The sequence below is a fragment of the Procambarus clarkii genome, chromosome 51 (assembly GCF_040958095.1).
Source record: "Procambarus clarkii isolate CNS0578487 chromosome 51, FALCON_Pclarkii_2.0, whole genome shotgun sequence".
NCBI lineage: Eukaryota > Metazoa > Arthropoda > Malacostraca > Decapoda > Cambaridae > Procambarus > Procambarus clarkii.
In genome coordinates, this window is record NC_091200.1 from 13,202,031 (window position 1) to 13,225,701 (window position 23,671).

The following is a 23,671-nucleotide window of genomic DNA, read 5'->3' on the forward strand; positions in this document are numbered from 1 at the left end:
AGCACTGCCGGAGCCGTTGTGTAACCATCTGACCGTAATGGTGAGTGGCGACTGTCTCTCCACCTGCCCGCTCTCTGCCTCCTAACTTCCTACCAGGTAACGACCACCTGACCGCGGTCTCTACCAACTACACACCAAATAACTGCGGTCTTTGCTGTCTAACATGACTGACAACCATTAACACGTAATCACTAGCGTCTGATAACAATATTCACCAGACCACAACTAGACGGAAAAATAATCAAAATAGGACTTGAGTTTCTTGAAAAAATGCATTGTATATTCAGTATCGTACAAGCGTACAGGGTGGAAACAGTAATAGCCTGGGTGATCAGGGTGCCTCCAAAGGATGACCCCGAGAAGCTAACATTAGTTGAGCCCCTGATGGCATAGCTTACAAATCAGGTAGATATTTTGTGATTATCAACCAGAGAGAAACCGGCGTGGATAAACTTGACACATCTTCAATAAACCATATCTCAAGGCCTTTCAATTATATAGCAAAGCCATAAATTCATTATTTTGGAGGACTTTTCATCCCTCTCTTTCTCGCCTGATCGTTGATGTTGAGCCGGTCGGCCGAGCGGACAGCACACTGGACTTGTGACCCTGTGGTCCCGGGTTCGATCCCGGGCGCCTGCGAGAAACAAGGGGCAGAGTTTCTTTCACCCTATGCCCCTGTTACCTAGCAGTAAATAGGTACCTGGGTGTTAGTCAGCTGTCACGGGCTGCTTCCTGGGAGGTGGAGGCCTGGTTGAGGACCGGGCCGCGGGGAGGTTATCTTGAGATGATTTCGGGGCTTTTTTTAGTGTCCCCGCGGCCCGGTCCTAGACCAGGCCTCCACCCCCAGGAAGCAGCCCGTGACAGCTAACTAACACCCAGGTACCAATTTTACTGCTAGGTAGCAGGGGCATAGGGTGAAAGAAACTCTGCCTATTGTTTCTCGCCGGCGCCCGGGATCGAACCCGGGACCACAGGATCAGAGTCCAGCGTGCTGTCCACTCGGCCGACCGGCTCCCTCACTAAACACTAAACTAAAGCCCCGAAATCATCTCAAGATAACCTCAGGATAACCTGTTGTCACAAAGTTCCTTCACTCCAGATGTTCCACTAGCTTTTTTCGCACAATCTTCTCCATGAACTTGCAAGGTATGCAAGTTAGGGGTACTGGCCTGTAGTTCAGTGCCACCTGTCTGTCCCTCTTCTTGTAATCGGGAATACATTTGCCTTCTTTCAAATTTTTGGCAGTTCACGTGTTACAAGTGATTTGTTATACACCATGGAGAGTGGCAGGCATAGTGCTTCTGCTCCTTCCTTTAGTATCCATGGTGATATTCCATCTGGGCCTATAGCATTGGTCACATCCAACTCTAGCAAAAGCTTCCTTACATTCCCACTGGGAATGCCAAACTCCTCTAGTGGTGCCTGGATAACTATTCCCTGTCTTATCTCTGGAACTGCTTCTTGCTCTAATGGGAAAACCTCCTAAAAATTTCTTATTGGGTTCCTCACACACTTCCTTGTCGTTTGTAATGAATCTGTCTGTCCATATCCTCAGTTTCATTACCTGTTCCTTCACTGTTGTTTTTCTCCAGATGTGGCTGTGCAGCAATTTAGGTTGAGTCTTTGCCTAGCTTCCTATGTCGTTTTCATATTGCCCTTCTGCCTCTTCTCACCCTGACGTATTCATTCTTGGCTCTCTGGTGTCTTTCTCCGCTCACTAGTGTCCTATTATTTCTATAGTGTGTGTACTTGCCTAGTTGTGCTTGCGGGGGTTGAGATTTTGCTCTTTGGTCCGGCAGGGAAGTGTGTGTGAGTGCGTGCGTGACCTCCAGAGTGAGACTCTACTGGAGAATGTCCGTTGGCCTCTCCTCACCTCTCGTCCGTATATGGTGTGGTTGGTGCCACACACTACCCCCCCCCCACCCACCCCACCCTACTGCCCTTTCTCTCCCCCACTACCTTCTCCCCCCCCCACCACCACCACCACCTGGGAGGGGGAGTCAAAGGGTGAGAGCTGCGGGCAGAATGGTAGATGCAGTAGAGCAGAGAGCGCGTCAGGTGTGTGAGAGGTTACTACAGGTGTGGCGGGAGGCGGCGCCCACGTGTCTTGTACACGGTAAAAGGTCACATGTTACTTGGCACGATGCCACCATACTTGTGTTAAGTAATCCTCACCACTCTCACCTTATTTGTCACACTGCAATATAATTGGGCACGAGGCCATAGCACGTGGGAGGAATTGTAATGGTTGTTAGTGAGGGCACGTGCTGTGTCCGGGGGGTGAGGGCACGTGCTGTGTCGGAGGTGGGGGGGTGAGGGCACGTGCTGTGTCCGGGAGGGGAGGGGGAGGGCACGTGCTGTGTCGGAAGGGGGGGTGAGGGCACATGCTGTGTCGGGAGGGGGGGGGTGAGGGCACATGCTGTGTCGGGAGGGGGGGGGGTGAGGGCACGTGCTGTGTCGGAGGTGGGGGGGAGGGCACGTGCTGTGTCCGGGGGGGGGAGGGGGGAGGGCACGTGCTGTGTCCGGGGGGGAGGGGGGAGGGCACGTGCTGTGTCGGAGGTGGGAGGAGGGTGAGGGCACGTGCTGTGTCGGAGGTGGGGGGGGGGGGGTGAGGGCACGTGGTGTGTCGGAAATGGGGGGGGGGTGAGGGCACGCGCGGTGTGAGAGAGGTGAAGGCACAGCCTTCAGGTGAAAGGTAGTAGTGTGGTTGGTTGTGGTGTGAGGCAAGAGATGATGAGGCCAGATGGAACACACCAGGTCAGCCCGCACCCACGCTCGCTGACCACCACCATCCCCTGTCCCCTACCCCATACCCTGTCTATCCAAGTGGCCACATCACCTGCACCAGTAATGCTAAAACTGGTGTATGGTGTGATACAGGGGTGGAGCTTGTGTTGCATGGCTGGGGGGACGGGCTGGTGTTGCAGGGAGGGGTGGAGCTCGTGTTGGAGGGGGAGGGGGAACTTGTGTGTCAAGTAATAGGGTGGTTACCGGAGGAGGGTGTTGGGTTGTAAGGTCAGGGCAGTTGGCACCTCTCAACATGTTTGTGGCAGGTGTTTTACAACCCGGGATAATAAAACTAGAACTATATTATGCTTTATTTACATGTTCGTTTTCTAAAATATTATGAGTTGTGAAGGGGGGGGGTGTGATTTATTTAGGAGGAATATATATCTGCTGATGGATGTAACACCTATGACAATCCCCCCCCCCCCCCCTTAGAGTTCACACCCAGGGAAGCCTTCTCCAAGAGGTCAGCCCAGATGACCTCCGGATTATCTTGTATGTTGATTAAAAAATTCCTGGGTTAGTCAGCTAGTTTCAAGTATGTAATATTTCATGATACTCTTGTCAAACATTGCAATGGAATTAGACCCCAGATTCTTATGTGTAAACATCCATGGATCTCCCCCTTTTAGCCAGGTCAAAGGTCAGTCACAGTAATTAATAACTTCTCTCTTGAAGAGTGTATGGTAAATGTCAAACAAGCTTAATTGAAATATTTTTAAGTGTTTGTGCACGTGTGGCCCGACCCCCCTGGCATTTTTTATCTAGGTAGCAACAGTAAATCTTCCCCTCCCCCTTTTTCGAGGGTATATATTTGGTCCTGTAGAGACTTAGGGACAGTGCGGGACACCGGGATAGAGAGCGGGTCTGTGAAGAACATCTCACAGCCAGGGAGAGACAGAGGTCTTAAGGTAATGTGTGTGATCTCTGAGGTTTTGTTCCATGTCTAAATTTCTTAACTATTGGCCAGTGTTAGAGTAGGATTTATAGTGGTGTTTAGTATAATTTGGTATCTCAATAAACTTTTGGTAAATTTCCCGTCTGTGTCAATTGTTGAATCCTCTTAGCCTTTTGGATATAGTGGCTGACAACCATCCCATAATTAATGATAGTTATCGAAAGTACTCTCCAAGTCAAGCAATGTTTCTTGCCTCGTTGCTTGATATAGTCTCAATGGTCAAGGCAGATGGTGGCAGCGTAGTTAATCCTGTGTAGCATTTCCTTGTTTCGCAGTGTACCTTTTGGTTCCGGTGTAACCATCATATGTCAGCTCACATTACAGTGTTCAATAACAGTGTTACCAAGTGCAACTGATAGGAAGTGTTACTCAGGATAAGTAGTAGAGTGTTTACATTATTAGTTTAGTATTCATTATAGTGGTGGTACAATGTAAAGAGGTGTTACATGGAAATGGGAAAGTCCCAGTCTGGTGTATGATTGTTTGAGTTAGAAGGATTCCCCAGTGTGTGTGTGTGTGTACTCACCTAATTGTACTCACCTAATTGTGCTTGCGGGGGTTGAGCTTTGGCTCTTTGGTCCCGCCTCTCAACTGTCAATCAACTGGTGTACAGATTCCTGAGCCTACTGGGCTCTATCATACCTACATTTGAAACTGTGTATGGAGTCAGCCTCCACCACATCACTTCCTAGTGCATTCCATTTATTAACTACTCTGACACTGAAAAAATTCTTTCTAACGTCTCTGTGGCTCATCTGGGTACTAAGTTTCCACCTGTGTCCCCTTGTTCGTGTCCCACCCGTGCTGAAGAGTTTGTCTTTGTCCACCCTGTCAATTCCCCTGAGAATTTTGTAGGTGGTTATCATGTCTCCCCTTACTCTTCTGTTTTCCAGGGATGTGAGGTTCAGCTCCTTTAGCCTTTCCTCGTAGCTCAATCCTCTCAGTTCCGGGACGAGCCTGGTGGCATACCGCTGAATCTTCTCTAACTTTGTCTTGTGTTTAAATAGGTATGGACTCCAGGCTGGAGCTGCATACTCCAGGATTGGTCTTACATAAGTGGTATACAGGGTTCTGAAAGATTCCTTACACAAGTTTCTGAAGGCAGTTCTTATGTTGGCCAGTCTAGCATATGCCGCTGATGATATTCTTTTGATGTGGGCCTCTGGGGACAGGTTCGGTGTGATATCAACCCCCAGATCCTTCTCTCTATTTGATTCTTGCAGGATTTCCCCTCCCAGATGATACCTTGTGTTCAGCCTCCTGCTCCCTTCGCCTAATTTCATCACCTTACACTTTCCAGAGTTGAACTTCAGCAGCCATTTTCTAGACCATTCCTCCAGTTTATCCAGGTCATCCTGTAGTCTCTGTCTATCTTCATCCGTCTTGATTCTTCTCATAATTTTTGCATCATCAGCAAACATCGAGAGGAATGAGTCTATACCCTCTGGAAGATCGTTCACATATATTAGAAACAGGATGGGTCCAAGTACTGAGCCCTGTGGGACTCCGCTGGTGACATCTCGCCACTCTGATGTCTTCCCCCTCACCGTTACTCGCTGTTTCCTGTTGCTTAAGTACTCCCTTATCCACTGGAGCACCTTCCCTTTTACTCCTGCCTGTTGCTCCAACTTTTTTAACAGCCTTTTATGGGGTACTGTGTCGAAGGCTTTTTGGCAATCCAGGAAAATGCAGTCGGCCCACCCTTCTCTTTCCTGCCTAATTTTCGTTGCCTGGTCATAAAATTCTATTAACCTGTGAGGCACGATTTACCATCTCTGAACCCATGTTGGTGGTGCGTTACAAAGTTATTTCCCTCCAGATGCTCTACGAGCCTTTTCCTCACGATCTTCTCCAGCACCTTGCATGGTATACAAGTTAAGGAAACTGGCCTGTAATTCAGTGCCTCTTGCCTGTCACCCTTTTTGTATATTGGGACCACGTTAGCTGTCTTCCAACTTTCTGGTAAGTCTCCTGTTTCCAGTGACCTGTTATACACCATAGAGAGTGGCACACTTAGTGCTTCTGCACCTTCCTTTAGTATCCATGGTGAGATTCTATCAGGCCCAACAGCCTTTGTCACATCTAGCTCCAGCAGACACCTTTTGACCTCATCACTGGTGAGGTCAAATTCCTCCAAGGTTTCCAAGGTTGCCGCCTCCTCATTTAGTGCAGGGGCTTCTCCTTGTTCTATTGTGAAGACCTCCTGGAATCTCTTGTTGAGTTCTTCACACACCTCCTTGTCATTCTCTGTGTATCTGTTCTCCCCTTTCCGCAGCTTCATCACTTGTTCCTTCACTGCTGTTTTCCTCCTGATATGGCTGTGGAGCAGCTTTGGTTGGGTCTTGGCTTTACTCGCGATGTCATTTTCAAACTGTCTCTCTGCTTCCCTCCTCACTCTGATGTACTCATTTCTGGCCCTCTGGTACCTCTCCCTGCTCTCTGGTGTTCTGTTATTTCTGTAGTTTCTCCATGTTCTTTTACTCAGTTGTTTCGCTACCTTACATTCCTGGTTGAACCATGGGTTTTTCTGTTGTTTTTCGTTTTTCTCCTTTTGGACGGGGATAAACCTGTCTGCAGCTTCCTGGCACTTTTGGGTGACAATATCCATCATGACCTGCACATTCTTGTCTCTAAGTTCTGTTTCCCATGGTATTCCCATTAGGAAGTTCCTCATCTCGTCATATTTTCCTCTTCGGTAATTCAGTCTTTTCCCCTCCACTCCCATCCTTGGATAGGTTATCCCTACCTCCACCAAGTACTCAAAGGTCAGTACACTGTGGTCACTCATTCCTATGGGGGCTTCAACTTTGACTTCCCTTATTTCTGACTCATTTAGGGTGAATATTAAGTCGAGTCTAGCTGGTTCATCATTGCCTCTCATTCTTGTGGGTTCCTTGACATGCTGGCTCAGAAAATTCCTTGTTGCCACTTCCAAGAGTTTAGCTCGCCACGTATCTGCACCACCATGTGGATCCCCATTCTCCCAGTCTATCTTTCCATGGTTGAAATCACCTATGATTAAGAGTCTTGAGCCATTCCTGCAGGCAACTGAAGCTGCTCTCTCTATTATATTAATAGTTGCCATGTTGTTCCTATCAAACTCCTGTCTAGGTCTTCTGTCATTTAGGGGAGGGTTGTAAATGACTGTCACTATTATCTTAGGTCCACCCATTGTTATAGTTCCTGTTATGTAATCTCTGAATCCGTCACAGCCCGGAATTTCCATCTCATCAAAACTCCAGTCCTTCCTTATCAGCAGGGCCACTCCTCCACCTCCTCTCCCTTCCCTCTCTTTCCTTACTATATAGTAGTCCTTTGGAAACACAGCATCTGTTATGACTCCTGACAATTTTGTTTCTGTTAGTCCTATTACATCAGGGTTTTCTTCTTGCACCCTTTCTGCCAGTTCACTTGCTTTATTGGTAATCCCATCAATGTTTGAGTACATTACCTTGAAGCTCACTTTCTTATATCCAATTTCACCCACACTCCCTACAAGTGTAGGAGGTTGTTCTATGGTCCTTGCTACTTGGGTAGGCTCCTCCTCCTGTGAGGTAGTTGCCAGGGGTTCAGGGGGAGGTGGGGTGGGGGGTGGAGGGCTTAGGTCTTCCTCAGGCCTGCTTGGGTCAGGAAGAAGTCCTGGGGGTGAGGGAGCAGGGATTGCTTGGGGAGAGGGCACGCCCTCCTGCGGTGTAGTTGACAGGGGTTTGGAGGGAGGTGGAGTGGGGGATAGAGGGCTTTGGTCTTGCTCAGGCCTGCTTGGGGCAGGGAGAAGAACAGGGGTTGGGAAAGCAGGGGCTACTTGGGGTAAGGGGAGGGGGAGGATTTGGGTTTCATGATGGGCATTATGCAGGGGCAAGGAAGGGTTTGTGCTGGGGGTAGAGAGGGCCCTATTGGGTGGTGGACTGGGGTGTTGCATTCCCCCCTGGGGTTCCTGGGTTGCTGGATTGGGGTTCCCCACTCCCCTCTGGGATTGCTGGGTTGGAGGCTGAGGTTCCCTGGCTCTCTTCCCTCTCCTTGCGCCTTTTCCTTGCATCTGCTGCCCTTACTATCTCGTCTCTGGTCATGTCCCTCTGAACATATACCTCTTTGTAGTTCCTTGCATGCCTCAGTTTGTTCTTCCTTACTAGAATGTCCTCTTTGATGTCCTCGCTCTTGAATACTACCTTGATCAATCTTTTTTTGTCTCTGTTGTACTGGCCAATCCGGAAAAACTGTTCTATGTCTCGTTCAGCCCCTTCCATTCCTATCTCCTTTAATATCCCTGCCACTGCAGCTTTGTCTTTAGTCCTCGTTTCCTCCCTTGTGGAGCCCTCTTGTTCCTCGACACCTACCACTACTACAGCTCTTTTCCTTTCCATTAGCTGGCTTGTGCATCTAGCTGCCTCCTGTGAGGTTACTGCTTTCATTACAACATCCTTGACTGTGGACATTGCTCCTGGGCTCTTGAGCATTTCAGCAAAGGTTGGGCCAATTGTAGGGGTCCCTGCCATAGCTACATCTCCTGGCACCTGGGGGTTGGTCCCCTGGGCCAGAGTCTGAGGAGGGCCTGTTTTTAGGCTTTTTATCTCCTCTTGTGCTGCACTTAGTTCTATCTGCAGCTTACATATAGTTTCCCTCAGGTCCTTCAATTCCCCACTGACTTCCTTCCATGCCTTAGCAATCATCTCCATGAATGACTCGTCCAGTCCCTCTCCTCCAGCTTCATTCTGTTGTCTTACCATCCCGCTTGACCTGTGTGTGTGTGTGTGTGTGTGTGTGTGTGTGTGTGTGTGTGTGTGTGTGTGTGTGTGTGTGTGTGTGTGTGTGTGTGTGTGTCTGTGTGTGTGTCTGTGTGTGTGTCTGTATGTGTGTGTGTGTGTGTGTGTGTGTGTGTGTGTGTGTGTGTGTGTGTGTGTGTGTGTGTGTGTGTGTGTGTGTGTGTGTAAGCGGAAACCCTGGTGCCCTTGTGTAAGACTATGCACGAGTCGTGTATGACAGTATGTCATACAGTCTCCTACTGTCATGTAAGACTATGAATCTAGAGTGTACACATTTGTAAGACTGTAGGAGCATTGTGAGACCCTCCCTGTGCGTATATGCAGTACCAGTATGTTAGCCTCTCAACCTTCCTACCTTGAGTCCAACCCGTCCTCTTAAAAATGTCACTTTTGGCTCGTATGCGCGTTATGGCCAAATTTGGACGTAATTTGAAATGAAATCGACTCACAAAAGTGACGTACTGTTCCGTTTTCTGTTTGAGTCGTCCGGCTTACTCGGTAAGGTTAAAAGAGGAAACTTTCAATTAACGTTTTTCATAACGTTTTGAAACTTTATGAGAATTTAGTCTATCTTGTATAGCTTCCGGGTATCAACAACCCAGCTGCCCGGTCTCCGACCAGGTCTCCCGGTTGGTCGTCTGGTCAACCAGGCTGCTCGCAGCCTGACGTATGAATCATAGCCTGGTTGATCAGGTATTCTTTGGAGGTATTTGTCGAGATCTCTCTTGAACGCTGTGAGGGGGTCGGCCAGTTATGCTCCTTACGTGTAGCGAGTGTGTTGAAAAGTTTCGGGCCTCTGATGTTGATAGTTCTCTCTCAGCGTAACTATTGCACCTCTTTTACCTTTTACTTTTTACCTTTACGTGCAGAATACCACCAACGGGGGTATTCTGCACATCCTGCCGTGTCTACTGGTCTCATGTGCTGTTATTTCTTTGTTCAGATTTGGAACCAGTCCCTCTAAAGTCTCCCACTTGTAGATTATTATGTAACTCTCTCTCCTGTGCTCTAGAAAATACAGATTTCAAACTTTAAATCGGTCTCAATAATTAAGATGACTTATAGTTGAGTGGATTCTAGTGGTAAAGGATCTTTGCATGCTCGCTAGGTCAGCAATTTATCCGGCTCTGGACGGGGCTGTTAGCGTGCAACAGTATTCCACCTTAAAGAGCACTAGTGTCGTGAAAAGTATCACTATTGGTATAGCATCACTTGTTTGGAAGGTCCTTGTTATCCTGTCATTTTTCTTGCAGTCGTGACAGCTACTTTATGGTGTTATGTAGAGGTAAGGTCTTCTGACATGATTACTCCTAGATCCTTTACATTGGTGGTGGTGGTAGTAATATAGTAGTGGTAATAGTAGTATAGTAGTAGTATAGTAGAAGTATCTACTACTAGTAGTTAGTTGTTGTGATGACAACGTCGCCTGGTTGACGCTGCTGAGAGCTGGACGATGTAAACCTTGAGAGAACAGAAACCTGGGGATTTATTGTGTGGTATTAATTTGTGTTTTCATATCCTTTGTTTATCACTCGAGTTCCAGAAAATTCTGGAAAGTGTATGATACAAAATTAATTAAATCTCAGCATGCAATAAGCTTATTTACATGTTATAGTTAGTGTGACGGACGTGCTGGAAATATTGATGCTTTTGCATAATTTAATACATTACATTTAAATTGGTGTACATTCATGTGTGAATGAGAAGGCAGCCCGTTCTCTCCGTGGGCCACTGTAAAAAATGCAATTGATTTTGCTCAATGAGAATTTTACTAACCCAAGCATCCTACCTAACCTACAGAGGCCGATTAACAGAAAACGTAAATTTTATGATGTTTCAGTGTTCACTAAGACGTCATATTTTTATATCAGTTTGATTGATTTCGCTAAGAATGTGACTTAAAGTGAGAGGATGCTCTTAAGTTGTGTTAGTGAAGTGCATGTGGCAGCATAATGGGGAATTATCGCAAGTGTGAAAGCAGATCAGTTGAGGTTGTTAAACAGGATAGTCGGAAGCTGTTGTCCTACTTCTCAGACCACACTAGTATGGTTTGTATGTTAACATTTTTTATTGTAATAAAAGTTAAGTTTTGCATCATTGAGTGGGTTGTGTGGGGAGGTAAGGTGATCCTTGGCAGAGGTCCAGGTGGAGCTGTGAGTGTTGAAGGTGTTGACAGTGCCCCGGAGAGCAGCTGGTTCTTGATGCTCCCCTCAACACTGCAACCATTGAACATTTACACATTTATGGGGCATTTGTAGCAACTTTCCAGTTTTAATTATCAAGAGTAATCAATAAAATGATAAAGATATTTACTAGCAGTAAACATTACAGATTTATAGTAATATTACTTTATATCAGCCTGGCCTTGATGGCTACTTGGGCCTAAGGACTCGGAGTACGAAGACAGAGGCTCTCACAGTCCACCGGACACTCATCCTGGAGAGGCTGGCCACAGACCAGGCTGTTGGAGTACAACTTTTCAAATCCTCAATAGGTATCTCCAGAGTTTAATACTAGTCAGATTTTTGGCTCAAAGTCAGATTAAGTAATAAATTATTAATTGCTGCTACATTTTCTGACGTTCCGAAGAGTCAGTTAACTTGGATCTTGAAGCAAAGATTCGTGCCTGAATATTCCACCGTGTCTGTATGTGTATCTTAAGGCTGGATTGTACTCCAGAGGTGTAGGGTGTTGTGGTGTGTTCCTTGACCTGTGCTCAAGGGTGTTGTGGTGTTCCTTGACCTGTGCTCAAGGGTGTTGTGGTGTGTTCCTTGACCTGTGCTCAAGGGTGTTGTGGTGTGTTCCTTGACCTGTGCTCAAGGGTGTTGTGGTGTGTTCCTTGACCTGTGCTCAAGGGTGTTGTGGTGTTCCTTGACCTGTGCTCAAGGGTGTTGTGATGTTCCTTGACCTGTGCTCAAGGGTGTTGTGGTGTGTTCCTTGACCTGTGCTCAAGGGTGTTGTGATGTTCCTTGACCTGTGCTCAAGGGTGTTGTGGTGTTCCTTGACCTGTGCTCAAGGGTGTTGTGGTGTGTTCCTTGACCTGTGCTCAACGGTGTTGTGATGTTCCTTGACCTGTGCTCAAGGGTATTGTGGTGTGTTCCTTGACCTGTGCTCAAGGGTATTGTGGTGTGTTCCTTGACCTGTGCTCAAGGGTGTTGTGGTGTGTTCCTTGACCTGTGCTCAAGGGTGTTGTGATGTTCCTTGACCTGTGCTCAAGGGTGTTGTGGTGTGTTCCTTGACCGGTGCTCAAGGGTGTTGTGGTGTGTTCCTTGACCTGTGCTCAACGGTGTTGTGATGTTCCTTGACCTGTGCTCAACGGTGTTGTGATGTTCCTTGACCTGTGCTCAAGGGTATTGTGGTGTGTTCCTTGACCGGTGCTCAAGGGTGTTGTGGTGTGTTCCTTGACCTGTGCTCAAGGGTATTGTGGTGTGTTCCTTGACCTGTGCTCAAGGGTATTGTGGTGTGTTCCTTGACCGGTGCTCAAGGGTATTGTGGTGTGTTCCTTGACCTGTGCTCAAGGGTGTTGTGGTGTTCCTTGACCTGTGCTCAACGGTGTTGTGATGTTCCTTGACCTGTGCTCAAGGGTATTGTGGTGTGTTCCTTGACCTGTGCTCAACGGTGTTGTGATGTTCCTTGACCTGTGCTCAAGGGTATTGTGGTGTGTTCCTTGACCGGTGCTCAAGGGTGTTGTGGTGTGTTCCTTGACCTGTGCTCAACGGTGTTGTGATGTTCCTTGACCTGTGCTCAACGGTGTTGTGATGTTCCTTGACCGGTGCTCAAGGGTATTGTGGTGTGTTCCTTGACCTGTGCTCAAGGGTGTTGTGGTGTTCCTTGACCTGTGCTCAACGGTGTTGTGATGTTCCTTGACCTGTGCTCAAGGGTATTGTGGTGTGTTCCTTGACCTGTGCTCAACGGTGTTGTGATGTTCCTTGACCTGTGCTCAAGGGTATTGTGGTGTGTTCCTTGACCGGTGCTCAAGGGTATTGTGGTGTGTTCCTTGACCTGTGCTCAAGGGTATTGTGGTGTGTTCCTTGACCGGTGCTCAAGGGTATTGTGGTGTGTTCCTTGACCTGTGCTCAACGGTGTTGTGATGTTCCTTGACCTGTGCTCAAGGGTATTGTGGTGTGTTCCTTGACCGGTGCTCAAGGGTGTTGTGGTGTGTTCCTTGACCGGTGCTCAAGGGGCTTCGGTGATTCTGAGGAAGATGTTTATTAGTTTTATTAGTTTAATATTATTGTTAATATGATATTTAAAAATCATATTAGTTTAATTGTTGATTAATGAAATGTATTAACTGGGGAGAGAGAGAGGCATTTATATGTGGCTAGTCAAGGCCACAAGGCTAGTCAAAGCTCCCACAGGTCAAGGCCGGGCTTGGGGAGCAGAAGAACTCCCAGAACCCCATCAAGCAGGTATCAACATTGATGATTTCCGGCGGAGACACTGACCAGGGCGGGTGGGTGTGGGGGTGGACCAGGGCGGGTGGGTGTGGGGGTGGACACTGACTAGGGCGGGTGGGTGTGGACACTGACGAGGGCGGGTGGGTGGGTGTGGACACTGACCAGGGCGGGTGGGTGTGGGTGTGGACACTGACCAGGGCGGGTGGGTGGGTGTGGACACTGACGAGGGCGGGTGGGTGGGTGGGTGTGGACACTGACGAGGGCGGGTGGGTGGGTGGGTGTGGACACTGACGAGGGCGGGTGGGTGGGTGGGTGTGGACACTGACGAGGGCGGGTGGGTGGGTGGGTGTGGACACTGACGAGGGCGGGTGGGTGGGTGGGTGTGGACACTGACGAGGGCGGGTGGGTGGGTGGGTGTGGACACTGACGAGGGCGGGGTGGGTGGGTGGGTGTGGACACTGACGAGGGCGGGTGGGTGGGTGGGTGTGGACACTGACGAGGGCGGGTGGGTGGGTGGGTGTGGACACTGACGAGGGCGGGTGGGTGGGTGGGTGTGGACACTGACGAGGGCGGGTGGGTGGGTGGGTGTGGACACTGACGAGGGCGGGTGGGTGGGTGTGGACACTGACGTTTGTGGACACTGACGAGGGCGGGTGGGTGGGTGTGGACACTGACGAGGGCGGGTGGGTGGGTGTGGACACTGACCAGGGCGGGTGGGTGTGGACGAGGAGAGGGTCGTGGGACCGTGGTCACGGCTCCGCCAGGTTCCGCATCACAAGGGAGATAACACAGTTGCTCTCTCAGATAAGCAGATAAGAACGCCCACATGATCCAGCAGCCTGTTCCTGGGGGGATATATAGGTTCTTCGAGAAGTGAGTCTCTCATGTCCGTGTTGGTATTAAACCCCCATATGTGCATACTCTTGTATACGTGTCTATGTTACAAGGACAAATGTTAAATATTATGATACGATGTTGAGGCGCAACGGCTTCTATAGGTTAAAGTTAATGATTGGAAGGGCGTGGAGGTGTGTGAATGGTGTAGGCAGGTGTGGTGTGCTGTGAGTGGGTGTAGTGGGGGAGTGGAGGTGTGTGAGTGGGTGTGGTGGGGCGTGGTGTGCGGTGAGTGGTGTAGGCAGGTGTGGTATGCTGTGAGTGGGTGTGGTGTGGGCGTGGTGTGCTGTCAGTGGGCGTGAGATGGTGAGGATGTGTTCTGTAGGCAGGCGTGGTTAAATTTTAAATTTTGCCCCGAGGGGCGAGTTTATTGGGCAGCGCCACTCATCTTGTGAGTGAACATACCGCCATAACAGCATGTACAACACTCCCCAATAGGAAGAAAACCCGCTGGGTTGTTCATCCTGTCACTTGTACCCAGACACAGCTGGGACTTGCTTAACTGTCTCAAGTGAACAGCTCCTCAAACAAAAAGATTAACATCTGTCAACCCTTAAAAGCTTACGTTATCTTGCGGGTGCAAATGAGGGAATCTTTTAAGAATAGTATCAACATTTGACAAATAGTGTTTTCCTAACTCAAACAATGTGGGGGTTTATTATTCTACACATATTTGTAATGTCTCTCAGGTGTTTATATTCACGTAAATAATGGTCAAGGCGGTGTCCATCACTCTCACCACAGATTCTGCAACTTCGCTGATCAACTGTTGTTTCCATTCCGTGGTGGTGTCCTCTCTTCTGTGCTCTCTCCCCCTCTCCCCTTCTCTCCCCCCTCTTACCCCCTTCTCCCCCCCCCTCTCCCCCCCCCTCTTACCCCCTTCTCCCCCCTTTCTCCCCCCCCTCTTACCCCCCTCTCACCCCCCTCTCCCCCCCCTCTTACCCCCCTCTTACCCCCCTCTCCCCCCCCTCTCCCCCCCCTCTCCCCCCCTCTCCCCCCCCCTTTCCCCTCTCTCCCCCCCTCCCCCTCACGGGTGTACCGGGAGACAGTGACCGTGTGGGTGTGCAGCTTCAGTGATATCTTGCAACTTGGGATGGTCAAACAAGCAACACCGCAGTGAAAAAGTGCACAATATGGAACTGTTGACTGACAACTACACTGAAAGCAATAGCAGCTAAAGGAACAACCCATAAATAATGTTGTTGTTTTTTGCAAGTAATAGTGTAGAAGTAGGTGGTGGTAGTGAGAGGGGAGAGAGGCAGGTAGGAAGTGACCTGAGATAAGGTGGGGTCGGCCTGGCCAGCAGGTATAGTCAGGTCAACACCAGCCCAGCCACCAAGGTCTTACTGTGGGAGGATACCATCAGTAAACATTAAGACTACAACATTGAGCTCCCTACACAGGTCACCACAACACACTCACACCAACAACAATATACACTTGTGTTGACATAAACAACAATGGCCACAGTGGTGTCTTGTACGAAATACACCAAAGATGTAAAGTATCCAAACTATCTAAATGTGCCAAACTCCAGAGACATTAAGGACAACATGAATGGCCAGTACCTCGTTATAATGATTTTGTGATGAAGATAATAAACCTTTTTCTGAATAGAGTAAATTTGTTGAAAAATATTTCCTCTGATGCTGCTACACAGTACTTCGTTACTGCAGGCTCACACATTGTAGAGAAATGCAGAGGAGAAGTACAGGCAGTGAGGTATGTGGAGACACGGATGGACTACACAACGACAGCACAGTGGTAGAAAGTACTAATGAACAAAGTGCCAGCACACACACACACACACACACACACACACACACACACACACACACACACACACACACACACACACACACACACACACACACACACACATCTGCGTCACTTGCAGATGACGCAAAATTAATGAGAAGAGTTGTGACAGACGAGGATTGTAGGATCCTCCAAGAGGACTTAAACAGGCTGCAGAGATGGTCAGAGAAATGGCTACTGGAGTTTAACACCAGTAAATGTAAAGTTATGGAAATGGGATCAGGTGACAGGAGACCAAAGGGACAGTACACAATGAAGGGGAACAGCCTACCTGTAACGATTCGAGAAAGAGACCTGGGAGTGGATGTGACACCTAATCTAACTCCTGAGGCACATATAAATAGGATAACGACAGCAGCGTACTCTACACTGGCGAAAATTAGAACTTCATTCAGAAACCTAAATGAGGAAGCTTTTAGGGCGCTTTACACTGCCTACGTGAGACCCGTCTTAGAGTATGCCGCGCCATCATGGAGCCCCCACCTGAAGAAACACATAAAGAAATTGGAGAAGGTTCAGAGGTTTGCGACGAGGCTTGTCCCAGAGCTACGAGGGATGGGATATGAAGAGCGGCTGAAGGAACTGAACCTAACGACACTAGAGAAAAGAAGGGAGAGAGGAGATATGATAGGGACATATAAAATACTCAGGGGAATTGACAAAGTGGAAATAGATCAAATGTTCACACGTAATAATAACAGAACGAGGGGACATGGGTGGAAACTGGAAACTCAGATGAGTCACAGAGATGTTAGGAAGTTTTCTTTTAGCGTGAGAGTAGTAGAAAAATGGAATGCACTTGGGGAACAGGTTGTGGAAGCAAATACTATTCATACTTTTAAAACTAGGTATGATAGGGAAATGGGACAGGAGTCATTGCTGTAAACAACCGATAGCTAGAAAGGCGGGATCCAAGAGTCAATGCTCGATCCTGCAAGCACATATAGGTGAGTACATATAGGTGAGTACACACACACACACACACACCCACCCACCCAGACAGACTACCACACGCAACACACAAGGTAGGAAGGTAGTGAGCAATAACAGAATTCTACATGATGCCCTCCTACATCTATCAGCAAAGAGCCACCACTTAGTGTACTGGAGATAAACGTTGGTAAACAAAGTATGAATGTGGAACTTGCAGATATTATGTACGAGGTGTGTGTAAATATGGGCTGTCAGCAAGAACAAATGGAACATGCAAATATAACCACCTAAGAAACTGCAGAAATACCCAAAATACAGGAACGTGTCGCTCTGATAACTGCAAATACCTCCACCTGAAACTTGTGTAAATATCAGCTAACCACCTGATCAACCAGGCTGTGACTCATACGTCAGGATGCGAGCAGCCTCGTCCAACAGCTTGGTTGATCAGTCCGGCAACCAGGAGGCCTGGTTGACGACCGGGCCGCGGGGACGCTAAGCCCCGGAAGCACCTCAAGGTAACCTCAAGGTAAGGTAACCAACAAGGAGTGTTTTAACAAACAATGCACCGATTTTCATTTTTTAGTAAGATTTGCAATTTACAAATTTATGAATACGTCTGTGGGGTCGACCGCTGGATGTAATGGACTTGAGTCGAGGACGGGTTGTACATCCAGCGGTTCACAGACGCATTCATAAATGTGTACGTGCTGTTCATTCAAAACAGGAGTTTTCTCAAATATAATTTAATATTATAATATATTAGCATATTGTGCATATATAGGCATAGGTTAGATTAGGTGTTTAGGTTCTGTTGGCAATTATTTGTATTTGTAGTACGTGGGTGAAGCATTTATAGCGTTGTGGTTCGAACAAAATTCGTCAGTGAAGCATTTGTTCCGGAAGTGTTCGAACGTCAACAGTTCGAACACTTGTGTAAACCGGTTTTTCATTCATAAACGGGGGGTTGGCGGGTGCATGGAATGGACTTTGGGTCTTTATTTAGAGGACGGGCTGTAATGTTAGTTTGCACTTCAATGAGCTTATGGCAAGGTCTCTGGAATATGCTCACACAGGGCGCTGGGGAACTATTTGTCGTTGTCAAGCACAGGCAGCAGTGGTGATGAAGTGATGAATGGTGTTGAGGTGAGGGGGGGGAGGGGGTGTTATATGAGAGGTGAGGGCTAGACACAAGCAAGGTCGATGATGGAGGGTTGCTTACTCTTGTTTACAAATACTCACCAGCGACCTCGTTTGATACTTGCTTCCTATGCACCAAATACATGTACAGACTAAGTTAACTCAGCAAAACCACACTGTAATGGAGAAGGGCGAGATACTGAGGGAATAGACGATGTAAAAGGAGATTGTTTGTGCAGGTGAGAAACAAGAGGAGGAGGAGGAGGGGTAAACAGGTGGGAGGAACTCGAGGCAGAGGAGGTAGTAGTTTCAAGACCAAAACTGAGTACCGGAACTCCGGAAAGGTATAAATAAACTACACCAGTCTCCGTGGTGTAGTGGTAAGACACTCGCCTGGCGTTCCGCGAGCGCTTTGTCATGGGTTCGTATCCTGGCCGGGGAGGATTTACTGAGCGCAAATCTTTAACTGTAGCCTCTGTTTAACGCAACAGTAAAATGTGTACTTGGTTGTAAAAAGCGGCGGGGATCGTACTCCAGGGACCTACCCGAAACGCTACGCGTACTAGTGGCTGTACAAGAATGTAACAACTCTTCTATATATCTTAAAAAAAAAAAAAAAAACAGACACAATAGGTGAGAGGCGGAGCTCTAGAGCCGGAGCTCGCTCCCAGTAGACACAACTATGTAAACACAGGTTCACTAACCGGTCATGTGGCACGTACCACCAGATTATCAAACGTGCAGTATCGTGCTCAATTAATTAAAGCTCACACACTTGTTACACACACAACCTGCACAAATCAATAAATACTGTGACGGAGATAGCAACTTACCAAAGGTCATTGATATGCAGTAAAGTAGGCGCCTACACATACTTGTGGTTATACCTAGTGATCTAAGTCATATGGTATTATTACCATTGATAACTTGAAGTAATGAGAATTTGACGGCTGACCGGAAGACGATACAGATACATAGATTAAGACGAAGACATCACAAAACCTAATCATTTTAGCTCTCTCTCTAGTTGTATGCCTAGAGCTTGGTTTACAGTGTTACATTAGAAGGTCTTTCATACTGCTACTGCAGCTTGGACCACACACTTTATACTTGTGTTTTGGTGGGTAGAGTGACAGCCTCGCTTCCGGCTGGGTCGGAGCTCGATTCCCGATGGTCCAAGTACTTCGGCATGGATCTTTCACGCCATTCTCATATTCCAGATCCTTGTCCTCATAGCCGTTCCAAGCTCTATGTAGCCATACTGTGTTAACGCTTTTTTCTGGATAATTGCCTTACCTTGTTAACGCTAGTCGCGGGACGGGTGCTGAAATTGTTATGACTGAGAGAAACCTGACGACGTTAACAGTAACTGAAGAGTAACCCACAAGGCAGACGTGACCCCTACTGGTGTACTCACTACACAGACGTGACACCTGCTGGTGTACACTACACAGACGTGACACCTGCTGGTGTACACTACACAGACGTGACACCTGCTGGTGTACACTACACACACGTGACACCTGCTGGTGTACACTACACACACGTGACACCTGCTGGTGTACACTACACAGACGTGACACCTACTGGTGTACACTACACAGACGTGACACCTGCTGGTGTACACTACACAGACGTGACACCTGCTGGTGTACACTACACACACGTGACACCTGCTGGTGTACACTACACAGACGTGACACCTACTGGTGTACACTACACAGACGTGACACCTGCTGGTGTACACCACTACACAGACGTGACACCTGCTGGTGTACACTAGACAGACGTGACACCTGCTGGTGTACACTACACAGACGTGACACCTGCTGGTGTACACTACACAGACGTGACACCTGCTGGTGTACACTACACAGACGTGACACCTACTGGTGTACACTACACAGACGTGACACCTACTGGTGTACACTACACAGACGTGACACCTACTGGTGTACACTACACAGACGTGACACCTGCTGGTGTACACCACTACACAGACGTGACACCTGCTGGTGTACACCACTACACAGACGTGACACCTGCTGGTGTACACACTACACAGACGTGACACCTGCTGGTGTACACACTACACAGACGTGACACCTGCTGGTGTACACACTACACAGACGTGACACCTGCTGGTGTACACACTACACAGACGTGACACCTGCTGGTGTACACACTACACAGACGTGACACCTGCTGGTGTACACACTACACAGACGTGACACCTGCTGGTGTACACACTACACAGACGTGACACCTGCTGGTGTACACACTACACAGACGTGACACCTACTGGTGTACACACTACACAGACGTGACACCTACTGGTGTACATTACACACACGTGACACCTACTGGTGTACACTACACACACGTGACACCTACTGGTGTACACTACACAGACGTGACACCTACTGGTGTACACTACACAGACGTGACACCTACTGGTGTACAATACACACACGTGACACCTACTGGTGTACACTACACAGACGTGACACCTACTGGTGTACAATACACACACGTGACACCTACTGGTGTACACTACACACACGTGACACCTACTGGTGTACACTACACACACGTGACACCTACTGGTGTACACTACACACACGTGACACCTACTGGTGTACACTACACAGACGTGACACCTACTGGTGTACACTACACACACGTGACACCTACTGGTGTACACTACACACACGTGACACCTACTGGTGTACACTACACACACGTGACACCTACTGGTGTACACTACACACACGTGACACCTACTGGTGTACACTACAGACGTGACACCTACTGGTGTACACTACACAGACGTGACACCTACTGGTGTACACTACACACACGTGACACCTGCTGGTGTACACTACACACACGTGACACCTGCTGGTGTACACTACACACACGTGACACCTGCTGGTGTACACTACACAATGCATTAGGCAGAGATGGTGTAGAAGCTGACCCTATACACAGGTTTAAATGTAGATATAAATCCCAGTAGACTCATGAACTTTTTCATCAGTTGGTTGACTGGTGAGAGGCGGGACCAAAGAGCCGAAGCTCAACCCCCACAAACACCACTAGGTAAGTTCACACCCCTTTCCCAGTAGCGTGTTGGGTAAGCACTGTTCACTAGGCTGAGGGTGGTAGAGGGAGCGAGCAGGAAGTTAAGGGAGGGACTACTCACATTGTGTGTGTGTGGGCCTGCGGGTCGCTCCAAGCAACAGCCTGGTGGACCAAACTCTCACAAGTCGAGCCTGGCCTCGGGCCGGACTTGGGCAGTAGAAGAGCTCCCAGAACCCCATCAACCAGGTATGTCCACGTCCCTCTCTCTCCTTATTTAAACTGCTCTCACTGGAGATTCTGCGGTGACTTACTTAATCTTCATAAAACCTGGTCCATGTAGGATACACATACATGTGTGGATATAAAGGTTTGTCATGCGCAATTACAGACTGGTGGTAGATTTCGCGGTGGAAGGTTATGGCAGCAGGTGCAGGGTTGTTGGGGTATAACAACAACAATCGGGGTATATTGTTCCCCCAATCAGCAGAGAGAATTGTATTGCAACAAAGACTGCTGGCGTCGGTCTACCATTTTTAAGGGTTTCCTATATCCAGCAAAATACTCAATATATGATCTTTGTAAGTATAAATATTTTATTACTCTGAATACAGCTTTTGTTTAGAGTGTTGAGAGTGTAATGATGGCTGACAAGTTGTGGTACTAGCTAATGTACAGGAAAAAGCATGGCGATAGGTCTTGTTTGTTGAGGCAAGTGTGGTATCTTAACCGGACGTGCGAGATAATATTGTAACCGCGCGAGTGTGTGTGTATTGTGCAGTGTGCAGTGTGTAGTGTGCAGTGTGCAGCGTGCAGAGTGTACGGACACACGACGTGGCGTTAGTGGGTACTTACCTAGTTGTATTTGCTCGGGATGAGCTTGGGTTGTTTTGCCACCTCTCCACCCTTCATTAACTGGTGTATAAATTTCAGAACCTTTTTGGGTCTGTCATATCTACATTTGAAACTGTGTATAGAGCCTCCACTATTTCAATTCTTAGGGCATTCCAACTGTTCACTGTCCTGCCAGTGACAAAATTCTTTCTACTCTCTCTGTAGCTCATTTTGGTACTTAGTTTCCATCTGTGCCTCCTTGTTCATGTACTGCCCTTCCTAAATGTTCTCTCCTTGCATGCTCCCCTGACTCTTTTATATACATGGCGATCATGTCTATATCCTGTTTCTTTTCTCATCCAGTGACGTAAGGTGTTTGCTCATAGCTCATACCTCTCATCTCTGGGACTAGTCTGGTGGCATACTAGTAAACATTCTCCAGCTTCGTTTTGTTTAACACGATAAGGACTCCATGCTGGTACTGCATATTCCAGGATGGGTCTGGCATAAATAATACACAAGATTCTTAACAACTTTTTAGATTCCAAAAGGAAGTTGTTCGGTGTGCAGGTAAGGATATTCGTTTAACGTGGTCTTCCGGAGACAGGTTAGGTGTAATATCAACCTTCGTGTCTGTTTTTCTCTCTGTTTCCAGGAGGATTTCCTCTCCCATGTGATACCTTGTGTCCGGTCTCTTATACCCAGTACATCAGATACGGGTAGAACTCCATCCTCGTGTTGCGTACTTATATTGAACATTTATCGAGCTCAACATTCGACTCGGTAAACTATACATTTCAGTATGCTAAGGATTGTATTAAACGTTCCATACTGAGGGTGCAAATAATGACCCATTATCTGCTGAAGAGGGGAGGGAGGAAGGAAGAAGAGAGGAGTAGAAGAAGCAGGAGGAAGGGATTATTATGCCTACAGTCAACAGCAACAGTTATTATTGATCAGTCAACAGCAGCAGTGTGTAGGCTTTATAAGTATACTTGCACACAGGCAACTGGCTGAGCTACACAAGCAGAATTAGCTAAACTAACGGTAGCTATCAGTAAGCTAGAAAACACTAGAGGAGTAATTTTCTGTGATTCAAAGTCTGCTCTTCAAGCAATTGAAAACTTGTGCAAGACATACAGGTCTTGCCCCATAGAAGCAGCTATAAATAACCATGATGACCAGACCACACACTAGAATGTGAAGGGACGACGACGTTTCGGTCCGTCCTGGACCATTCTCAAGTCGATTGTCCATAATAACCATAATAGAATATCTATATTCTAAACTTCCGCTTTAGAATATCTTTAGTGTTTATTCCATCAGGATCAGCTTGGATCCGTCACCTGTTGCACCTGGGCTACAGGTGACGAATCTCCTAACCCTGAGCATTGTGTGTGTAAACTCTATGGTAGGAACTGGGTCATGATCTCACACCACATTATTGAATGTCCACTCTTAAACACTTCAGACCTGCCGGTGAGAGGTACCTGGAGCTTTGTAATTACTTTATTCGTTTACGTATTCTAGAGGATATATTTTTAATGCTTGCCAAGTTTGCCAGTGCAGGTCTACCTCTACCTTGTGTCTAATTTGTGTAGCGTCCGGGGATCAACAGCCCCACGGCCCGGTCTCCGACCAGGCCTCCTGTTGGTCGTCTGGTCAACAAGGCTTTTGAACGCGTATGAATCACAGCCTGGTTGATCAGGTATTCTTTGGAGGTGTTTGTCGAGTTCTCTCTCGAAAACTGTGAGAGGTCATTCAGGTTTGCTCCTTATGTGTAGCGGCAGTGTGTGTTGAAAAGTCTCCCTCTCAGAGTACCTGTTGCACCTCTGCTTTTCAACGGGGATATTATGCACATCCTGCCATGCCTACTGGTCTTAAGGTAAGGTGGTTTCATGTGATGTTATTTCTGTGTTCAGATTTGGAACCCGTCCCTCTAATATCTGCCACATGGTAGATTATTATGTATCTCTTTCGCCTGTGCTCTAGAGAATACAGATTCAAAACGTTTAATGTCCCAATAATTAAGACTTGTAGGTTACTGAACATAAGCTTCCGCA